The 10,840-nt window shown below is 47.8% G+C and overlaps 1 long non-coding RNA gene across 2 annotated transcripts; it reads right to left on the bottom strand.

Annotated features, from left to right (window-relative positions):
- Window positions 1-343: 343 nt before the first annotated feature.
- LOC104657565 lies at window positions 344-5,387 on the bottom strand. Of its 2 annotated transcripts, none has more exons than XR_747309.1 (2): window positions 5,282-5,387; window positions 344-646 (listed from the first exon to the last, which is right to left on the bottom strand). It is a non-coding gene; the product is annotated as an uncharacterized LOC104657565 (long non-coding RNA). The 2 variants fall into 2 exon arrangements; XR_747308.1 differs by lacking the exon at window positions 5,282-5,387 and adding an exon at window positions 2,538-2,623.
- Between the last annotated feature and the right edge of the window lie 5,453 nt (window positions 5,388-10,840).

Here is a 10,840-nt window from a genome sequence, read left to right on the forward strand (position 1 = left end):
CATGCAGAAAATAAAACAAAATAAAAAAATCAATTCACTTCCACAGATTACAAGTGGAAATTCCCAGAGGGACGAGTAGATTTTTGGAAGAGAAAAAGAGATTATATTTTATGAGAAGAGATACAATAACCATTCTCTTCCCATAAAACAAGTGATGGAAGATTGTCTCTGCTTCATAGATATACACCGCACATTTTCAGGATAATACTAACAGGAAATCAATAGGATCTTTTATATGTGAAAAGACATTATCTCTCTGGACTCCCAGCACGGCTAATCAGGCTACAGAAGATCTTCACGAAAACTTGCCACTGGCCATTAATCTTGGTCCTGGGACAGTAAGTAGCCTGCAAATCCAGATCTTTGTTTATTTTTAAATTATCCTTATTATTTATTTATTTTTTTATGGGGGAGATAATCACGTTCAAAGCGTCACCCTCCATTAGAGCCACAGAGCCTCCAGATGACACTCTGTGACAAGTGGCTCCACGGCAGACCAGATGCTCCTGGAGAGCCCCTCCTGCCCACGTCCACGCTGGGTGATGGCCGTGTCATTAGCCACCAGAAGCTTTATCTGGGTATAATTTGATAGCTATGACAGGCTCAGTGGGATTTATGGGATCTCCTGGTTTTTGCCTTTATTGATCTGAAATAGAACCAAAGTTAATATTAGCAAAAAACACTTTGTGCTGGGGTCATTTACCCATGAAAGGCTTTGATGACTGGTGGCTTTGAGCATTTATTATACAAGTGTTCTTGGCCAGCTCCAGGTCATGAGTCTAATGATGGCCAACAGGCTACATATTCTGGCCTCTCCTCCCTCGGGAGTGTCTAACCACTGTCCTGGTAAGGCCCTTTCTTTTTCCAAGAAACCTTAATCATCACAGGGTATAGAGCCCATTCGTATCAAGTTTGGATTTAGCACTGGCTCTGCCCTGGCATTAGTTTGCTCTGGCTGCCCTAACCAAGTATCAAAGTCTGGGTGGCTTAAAACAACAGAAATCTCAGTGGGGCAAAGTGGTTCATGCCTGTAATCCCAGCACTTTGGGAGGCCAAGGTGGGAGGATCACTTGAGGCCAGGATCATTTGAGTCTGGGCAACATAGTGAAACCCCCATCTCCAAGAAAAATACAAAACAAAAACACACACACAAAAATTACAGGTATAGTGGTATGTGCCTGTAGTCCCTGCTACTTGGGAGGCTGGGGTAGGAGCATTGCTTGAGCCCAGGAGGTCAAGGCTGCAGTGAGCCAGGATCATGCCACTCTATCCAGCCTGGGTGACAGAGACTGTCTCTAATAAATATACATATATATACATATATATATATATATATCTTCTCTCATAGTTCTGGAGGCTTGAAATCTAAACCCAGGCATCCCCAAGGCCATGCTTTCCCTGGTGGCTGTAAGGGAGGATCCTCCTTGTCTTTGCAGCTTACAGAGGTTGCCTTGACATCCCTCAACTTGAAGACACATCATCACGCCCAAAAGGTGGCCGTCTCCTCCCCGTGTCTTCACATCATCTTCCCTCTGTGTGTGAACCCATGTCTGAATTTCCCCCTTTTAAAAGGACACCAAGGCCTTGTAATCCCAGCACTTTGGGAGGCTGAGGCGGGCACGTCACAAGGTCAAGAGATTGAGACCATTCTGGCCAACATGGTGAAACCACATCTCTACTAAAAACACAAAAATTAGCTGGGTGTGGTGACGGGTGCCTGTAGTCCCAGTCACTCGGGAGGCGGAGGCAGGAGAATCGCTTGAACCCGGGAGGCAGAGGTTGCAGTGAGCCAAGATCACGCCACTGCACTGTAGCCTGGCCACAGAGCAAGACTCCACCTCAAAAAAAAAAAAAAAAAAAAAAAAAAAAAAAAAAAGACACCAGTCATATTGGATTAGGACCCACCCTAATGATTTCTTTCTTTTTTCTTTTTTTTTTTTTTTTTTGAGACAAAGTTTCACTCTTGCCGCCCAGGCTGGAGTGCAGTGGTGTGATCTTGGCTCACTGCAAGCTCTACCTCCCAGGTTTAACTGATTCTCCTGCCTCAGCCTCCCGAGTAGCTGGGACTACAGGCATGAGCCACTGTGCCCAGCCTAACGATTTCAATTAAATTACTTCAAAGGCTCTATCTCCAAATACAGACACATTCTGAGGTCCTGGGCATAGGACTTGCCTTCAATATATGAACTGGGGGGGGGACCCAATTCAACCCAAAACAGCCCTCAAAAGACTTCCCTCTTTTAAATGCAGACTAGATTATTCCTAACACCATCAGCGTAGATCGGGGTTCTCAGCCTCGGCACAGTTGACATCTGTCCAGATAATTTTTTGTTATAGGAAGCTTTCCAGAACATGACATAGGGTATTTATTAATAGCAGGATCTCAGGCCTCTACCCGCTAGATGCCAGTCGCACCTCTCCCCTCCCTTGTAAGAACGAAAAATGTCCCCATTTATTCATTTATTGCCAAATGTCCCCTGCAAGGGGAAGAGCGCCCCCAGTGGAGAGCCACTGAATTAAGTGAAATGTAGGCCGACCTTAGAGAAGCATTGCAAGGGGACTGAGCACAGATGAAGAGGTTCGAGCGCTTACACAGCAGGCACAGAATCTTCCCTAAAAGCGGCGGATCCTGAGGAACCCCCTAAATGTCCAGATTCCTTCATGAATTTCAAGAGTAGTTATTGTGTGCCAAGTGTACATCAGGCGCTGATCTGGGCACTGGAGCAAAAAAGAGAACAAGACATTTTATTTATTTTTTTTTTTTTTTGTTTATTTATTTATTTTGAGACGGAGTCTCACTCTGTCACCCAGGCTGGAGTGCAGTGACACGATCTCGGCTCACTGAAAACTCTGCCTCCCAGATTCAAGTGATTCTCCTGCTTCAGCCACCTGAGTAGCTGGGATTACAGGCGCCCGCCACCATGCCCGGCTAATGTCGTATTTTTAGTAGAGATGGGATTTCGCCATGTTGACCAGGCTGGTCTTGAACTCCTGACCTCAGGTGATCCACCTGCGTCGGCCTCCCAAAGTGCTAGGATTACAGGTGTGAGCCACCATGCCTGGCTGAGAACATGACATTTTAAAACTCCTACCTTAAATATCATACATTTGAGTGGAGAAGACTGAAAATAAATAAGATAAATAAAATATGTAGAATGCTGGATCGTCATATGTGTGACTGTGAAAAAAAACAAAAACAAAAGCAAAGGAAGCCAGGAGGATAAGAAGTGCTGGGAGAATAATATTGAGATTTTTGTTTGTGTGTTAGATGGAGTCTTGCTCTGTTGCCCAGGTTGGAGTGCAGTGACATAATCTTGGCTCACTGCAACCTCTGCCTCCCAGGTTCAAGCGATTCTCCTGCCTCAGCCTCCAAGTCGCTGTGATTACAGGCATGCGCCACCATGCCCAGCTAATTTTTGTATTTTTAGGAGCGATGGGGTTTCGCCATATTGGCCAGGCTGGTCTCAAACTTCTGAGCTCAAGCAATCTGCCTGCCTTGGCCTCCCAAAGTGTTGGGATTACAGGCGTGAGCCACCACGCCCAGCCTGGAATGCTGAGATTTTCCAGGGTGGCCTGGGCAGGGCTCACTGAGATATGGGGACAGGCTGAGAATGGGGAGAGTGGTCACTGAATAACGCGGATTCAGGATGAGCATCATGGTGGGAGGGAATAGCCAGGGCAAAGGCCCTGAGGCAGGAGCATCCCTGGGGAGTCTGAGGAACGGAAGGAGGCCTGTGGGGCTGAGGCATCTTCGACAACAGGGAGAGGGTGGCTGATACAGTCAGTGAGGGAGGGGCGGGAGACAGATGATGGAGGGCTTTCGGGTCATGGCAGAGACAGGCTGGGACCCCGAGAGTTATGAAGAGCCAGTGGAGCTCCTATGTGTGTGTGGGTGGGGGTGCGGGAGGTGGGGGGTAAATCATCCAACATTTAGCAGGATTCCTCTAACAAGGGGCTGAAGAAGGCCCAGGGCAGAAGTCCAGCTATGTGACTATTACTACATCCAAGAGAGAAACAGGGATCCACGGACTAGCGCGGTGGGTGGCGTGAGGTGCGGGGAGATCCTAGATGGATGTGTTTGATGGCAGTGCCAACGAGATTCGCTGATGTGCCAAACATGGGCTCTGAGAGAGCGGGAAGGTCTTTGGCTTCAGCAAACGGAAGACAGAGCCGCGATTAACTGAGACCAGGAGTCAGCAGAAGCAGCAGGTTTGGAAGGAATATCAGAACGTTTGCTGTTTGTTTTCATTGAGGTAAAACAGACATAACATAAAATGTACTAGTTTAGCCACTGTGAAGGGCGCAGTTCTGTGGCCATTAGTACATTCACATTGTTGTGCAGCCATCATCACCACCTATCTCCAGAACCAGGGCATGAAGCCAGGGCACTTCGACACTGAGTTCCGTAGTGGAGCTGGGTTCAAGTTGGCCTAAAGACAGGGTTACAGCTGGCTGGGCACGGTGGCTCATGCCTGTAATCCTAGCACTTTGGGGGGCCGAGGCGGGTGGATCACCTGAGGTCAGGAGTTCAAGACCAGCCTGGCCAACATGGTGAAACCCCGTCTCTACAAAAATACAAATATTAGCCAGGCCTGGTGTCGGGCACCTGTAGTCCCAGCTACTTGAGAGGCTGAGGTGGAAGAATCAGTTCAACCCAAGAGAGGGAGGTTGCAGTGAGCCAGGATCGCACCACTGTGCTCCCAAGACTCCATCTAAAAAAACCAAATAAAATGAAATAAAGATAGGGTTGTCAGATATCCCTCTTCTCCAGGGACAGACCAGATTCTGGCCACTGCCCTATAATTGATAGTGGCTCTTCTCAGTCTGAAAAGTGTTCTAGTCTGGGTGATAATGACCACCCCACTTACTTTGAACTAAGAACTCCCAGGCAGCATCTCTCGTAAAGTAAAGATGCAGAGTTTCAGGGATTCAGAACCTCCACCTGGGTTCCTCCACCAGGAGCACATCTGTTCCTCGGACCCAGTTCAAGGGTGGGTGAAGGCCTGTTTTTGCCAATGACTAAACAACCTTGGAGAAGTCTGTGCACATCAGTTGCTATGTCCTTGGTTCTGGCAGGAAGCAAATGTAAACTCCTGGTCGTGAGGGCAACCGCATAGCCTTGGGTCTCCTTTCCTCCTCAACTCACTGGTTCTGACGCACTAAACAAATGATAAGCCTAGATTGCTAGTCTTTGGCTGTGATACCTCCTGCTAGAATTTCCATCTCTCCCACAGCCTACCCTGTGGGACCATCTGCTTCTTTACAGCAAATCTCACCTCACCTGTTGACATTTACATGCACATGCCAAAACTAAGAGAAAGCCTGAAGAATGTGGGACATGAGGAGCTGGGATGTCCCTGGGTCACTCCGCGCTTCGTGAGTCAGGCAGGCTAGAATGTGGCTGAAAATCAGGGAGTTATGGACACACATTCCAAAGTCCCCAGGGACATGTTCGGAATGAACGAAACTCCGTGACAGGCAAAAACAACAGCCCTTGTTTAATTCTGAAGTTTACATGCACATGGGCACTGTTCTAGCCCAACCTTTTGTTTCCATGGAAACCATTTATGATACCACAAAAAGAGGATTCTGACCAAAGTAAGGAAGGAATAGCAGCAATGGAAACTAGCTTTCGAATGAGCTTCAGGTAGAGGGACAGACATGAAAAAAAAAACAACAACAAGGAGACTGATATGGTTTGGATTTGTGGCCCTGCCGAAATCTCATGTCAAATTATAATCCCCAATGTTGGAAGAGGGGCCTGGCAGGAGGTGATTGAATCATGGGGGCAAACGTCCCCTTGCTCTTCTCATGATAGTGAGTGAGTTCTTATGAGATCTGGTTGTTTGAAAGTGTGCAGCACCTCCCCCTTCCCTCTCTCTTCCTCCTGCTCCAGCCATGTGGGATGTGTCTGCTTCACCTCCGCCTTCCGCCATGATTGTATGTTTCCTGAGGTCTCCCAACCATGCTGCCTGTACAGCCTGTGGAACCGTGAGCCAATTTAACCTCTTTCTTTATAAATGACCCAGTCTCAGGTAGTTCTTTACAGGAATGCAAGAACAGACGAGGATGGGCACAGTGGCTCATGCCTGTAATCGCAGCACTTTGGGAGGCCGAGACGGGCAGATCACAAGGTAAGGAGTTCGAGACCAGCCTGACCAACATGGTAAAACCCGGTCTGTACTAAAAATACAAAAGTTAGCCAGGTATGGTGGCACATGTCTGTACTCCCAGCTACTTGGGAGGCCAAGGCAGGAGAATTGCTTGAACTTGGGAAGTGGAGGTTGCAATGAGGCAAGATTACATCATTGCACTCCAGCCTGGGCGACAGAGCGAGATTCCATAAAAGAACAGACAAATACAGAGCCATGCCCAGCACTATTGTTAGGGAGAATGACTCTCTCAGGATGCCCTAAGATGGATGTTTGTGGCCCAGGCACAGCCCACTCCTCCCAGAATTGATTCTGATGATCTGGCTGGCTGAGTAACGCTTCCAAAAATTGCTTTACCCTTACGTTTTGTTTTCTTTTCTTTTCTCAAGAAAAGAAGTGTTGTTCAACCAAGGGAAAGCACCCTCTGCTGTAACCCAAGCATGCAGAGGCATGGGGTGGAGGAGCAGAAGTCATCCAGAGTATTAGTTTCCTGAGCCTGCTGTAATAAACTTGGTAGCTTAAAACAACAGAAGTTTATTTTCTTACAGCTCTGGAGGTCCAAAGTCCAAAATCTGGGTGTCAGCAGATCCATGCTCCCTTTGAAGACCCTAGGACAGACTCCTTCCTTGCTTCCTCTGGTATTGGTGACTTGCTGGCCTGTGGTTGCTTCACTCCAATCTCTGCCTCTGTCTTCTCATGGCCATCTCCCCTGTGTCTGTGTCTCAAATTTCCCTCTACCTTTTTCTCATAAGGACACCTGTCAGTGGAGCTACAGTCCATCCTCAACCCAGGATGATCTCAAGATCGTTGATTACATCTGCAAAGACCCATTCTCCAAATAAGGTCCCTTTCTCATGTTCTGGGGGTTAGGACTTGGACATCACTTTTGGGAGTCACGATTTAACCCACTATACCCATATAACAGGAGACTTTGCCCTGGCAACTATAAAAATTCACATTCCATTTTGGGAGGCCAAGGTGGGCGGATCACGAGGTCAGGAGATCGAGACCATCCTGGCTAACACGGTGAAACCCCGTCTCTACTAAAAATACAAAATAAATTAGCCAGGCATGGTGGCACACGCCTGTAGTCCCAGCAGAGGCTGAGGCAGGAGAATTGCTTGGACCCAGGAGGTGGAGGTTGCAGTGAGCCAAGATTGTGCCACCACACTCCAGCCTGGGCAACAAGCGAGACTCCATCTCAAAAAAAAAAAGAAAAGAAAAGAAAAAAATTTCACATTCTGAGCACCAAATGGGAAACCCCATAGGTCTTGAAGCTTTGGCCAATTTCAGAAAAATGCATGAGGCATTCCTACCACTCCAAGACCTGGGCAGGCAGGGAATCTGGGGCGTTGCCATGGTAATTCTAAACCTTGAAACTTTCGTCTTTTCATATTGTTTGCAAGGAACTAGTTATTCAAACCTCATATGAAATGCAGGAATCCAACAGATAGGCAGTTTCTAGAGTAAGCTCATTGCTCGGAGTGAGAACTCCCCTCTGCCTTCATTGAAGAAACAGCATCTGTGACGTTCTTGGGGTTCTCCCAAATGACCACCATACTAGGCTTAGCAACAACCTGAAACTTTCACTATAATCAGACATATTTGAGAGGGAGGAGGACAGACGAGATAGAAGAGAAATGCTCCAATACCACCCTCCACCACTCCTATTCAGCAGAAATTTTGAAAACGCTTGAAGGAGGCCAGACACAATGGCTCACGCCTATAATCCCAGCATTTATAGAGGCTGAGGCAGGTGGATTACTTGAGCTCAGAAGTTCGAGATCAGCCTGGGCAACATGGTGAGAACCCGTCTCTATAATTAAAAAAAGAAAAAAAAAAAAAAAAAAGAGGCCTGGAACAGTGGCTCAAGCCTGTAATCCCAGCACCTCAGGAGGCCAAAGTAGGTGGATCACCTGAGGTCAGGGGTTCAAAACCAGCCTGGCCAACATGGCAAAGCCCTATCTCTATTAAAAATACAAAATTCAGCTGGGCGCGGTGGCTCAAGCCTGTAATCCCAGCACTTTGGGAGGCCGAGACAGGCGGATCACGAGGTCAGGAGATCGAGACCATCCTGGCTAACCCGGTGAAACCCCATCTCTACTAAAAATACAAAAAACTAGCCGGGCGAGGTGGCGGCGCCTATAGTCCCAGCTACTCCGGAGGCTGAGGCAGGAGAATGGCGTGAACCCAGGAGGCGGAGCTTGCAGTGAGCTGAGATCCGGCCACTGCACTCCAGCCTGGGTGACAGAGCAAGACTCCGTCTCAAAAAAAAAAAAAACAAAACAAAACAACAAAAAAAAAAAATTCAGCTGGTGGTGTGGTGTGTGCCTGTAATCCCAGCTACACAGGAGACTGAGGCAGGAGAATTGCTTGAACCCGGGAGGCAGAGGTTTCAGTGAGCCAAGATCATGCCACTGCACTCCAGCCTGGGCCACGGAGCGAAACTCCATCTCAAGAAATAAAAAAATAATAATAAAAATAAATAAATTAAAAAAAAGAAAATGCTTGAGGCTGGGTGTAGTGGCTCACACCTGTAATCCCAGTAACATGGGAGGCCCTAGGTGAAAGAGGATCACTTGAGGCCAGGAGTTCAAGACCAGCTGCAGCAACCTAGTGAAACTTCATCTCTATTTAAAAATTAAATTAAAATTTTCACAACAAAACTCTTGACTCTACAAAGATACTGTTGGTAACACGGACAGTGAGTGAAAAGCCTCCGTATGAACAGCTTGTCATGACTGGCATGACTCTGTCATGCACATCTCTGGTTACAAGGAGCTGCAGAGGGCCAGGCGGCAGGTGAAAGCTTGTTTCTCCAGGAAGCAACAAACTTCGAGAAGGCAGGGCTTTTGTGGAATCTTCCTGGAACTGTCATGCAAGAAAGCCTGGGAAAGGGAAGATTTGAGTAAGTTCAGTCTGGACAGAATTTTGGCTGCAGATTCTCTTGGTAATTTCCTTTTACATGAAGTAAAACCCTGAGCGACTTTCCTCATGTTAATACATCCATCACCTTCTCGATCCAGCATCCCACTTCCAGTAGCGTGCTGGGGCCTCTTATAGCATGCTGAGGCCTGAACACATGGTCTGACTTTGCAGTCATGGCACTGAGCTCCTGAAAACCTACTGAAAAGGAGGATGCGGAGGAAAACCCTCTCCTTGATGGTGTCCCACATGGCAGAAACAGGCGTTGCTCCTAGAATACTTTCAGGCCCAGGATCAGCTTCACAATGAAAAACCAAGACTAGGCCCATGCACAGTGGCTCAAGCCTGTAATCCCAACACTTTGGGTGGCCAAGGCAGGCAGACGGCTTGAGCCCAGGAGTTTGAGACCAGCCTGGCCAACATAGCAAGACCCTGTCTCTACACAAAATATAAAAATTAGCCAGGCGTGGAGGCATGTGCCTGTAGTCCCAGCTACTCAGGAGGCTGAGATGGGAGGATTGCTTGAGCCCAGGAGGTGGAGGCTGCAGTGAGCCAAGATCTCACCATTGCACTTCAGCCTGACAGAGTGACAGACACGCTGTCCCAAAATAAAAAAAATACAAATAGATAAACCAGGACTGGGAAAACAGAGCTAAGGTGGTATGTCCACTTGTGAGCCTTCTGGAAGGCTGTGCACTTTTGAAAAGAACCAGAGAAGCCAGGCACGGTGGCTCACGCCTGTAATCCCAGCACTTTGGGAGGCCGAGGAGGGCGGATCACCTGAGGTCAGGAGTTCAAGACCAGCCTGGCTAACATGGTGAAACCCTGTTTCTACTTTTAAAAAATACAAAAAACATAGCCGGGAACGGGCGCGGTGGCTCACACCTGTAATCCCAGCACTTTGGGAGGCTGAGGCGGGTGGATCACAAGGTCAGGAGTTCGAGACCAGCCTGGCCAACATGGTGAAACCCCGTCTCTACTGAAAATACAAAAAATTAGCCAGGCACGGTGGCAGGCACCTATAATCCCACCTACTCGAAAGGCTGAGGCAGGAGAATCGCTTTAACCCAGGAGGCAGAGGTTGCAGCGAGCCGAGATCACACCATTGCACTCCAGCCCGGACGACAGTATGAGACTCAGTCTCAAAAAAAAAAAAAAAATAGCCAGACACAGTGGTGTGCGCCTGTAATCCCAGCTACTAGGGAGGCTGAGGCTGGAGAATTGCTTGAACCCAGGAGGCAGAGGTTGCAGTGAGCCGAGATGGTGCCATTGCACTCTAGCTTGGGCAACAAAAGTGAAATTCTGTCTCAAAAAAAAGAAAAGAAAAGAAAAGAAAAGAAAAGAAAACCAGAGAATCAAACACATTGTCCACAAAACAGCCCTGCCTCTGCACAAGCAGGTGATGGGGGCGCCATTTTCCTGAAACCTTCCCTGTTCCTGTTCTAAACCTTCAAGTGTAGTTTCTTTGTACACTTCTGTTCATTGGGACCACAAGTCTGCCCTCTGCTGGTTAAGGGACATGCAAGCATTATTACAACTCGGAAGGGGACCAGTGTTGTGGCCCCTTAACCGACATTTTTCCCAGAGGGGCAGTGATGTAGGCAGTAATGTACTTACCTCCTAACTCATAGAGACTTTATCTTAGAGTCAGAGCTGTTGAGTGGCCGATAAAACATTCTCTGCCTTCATGGGTCACAGATAACATCTACACGCCGCATATCCCAGGGAATTCTAAAGCTGTTGTTATCACGCCTACGGCTAAA

The sequence above is a fragment of the Rhinopithecus roxellana genome, chromosome 12 (assembly GCF_007565055.1).
Source record: "Rhinopithecus roxellana isolate Shanxi Qingling chromosome 12, ASM756505v1, whole genome shotgun sequence".
NCBI lineage: Eukaryota > Metazoa > Chordata > Mammalia > Primates > Cercopithecidae > Rhinopithecus > Rhinopithecus roxellana.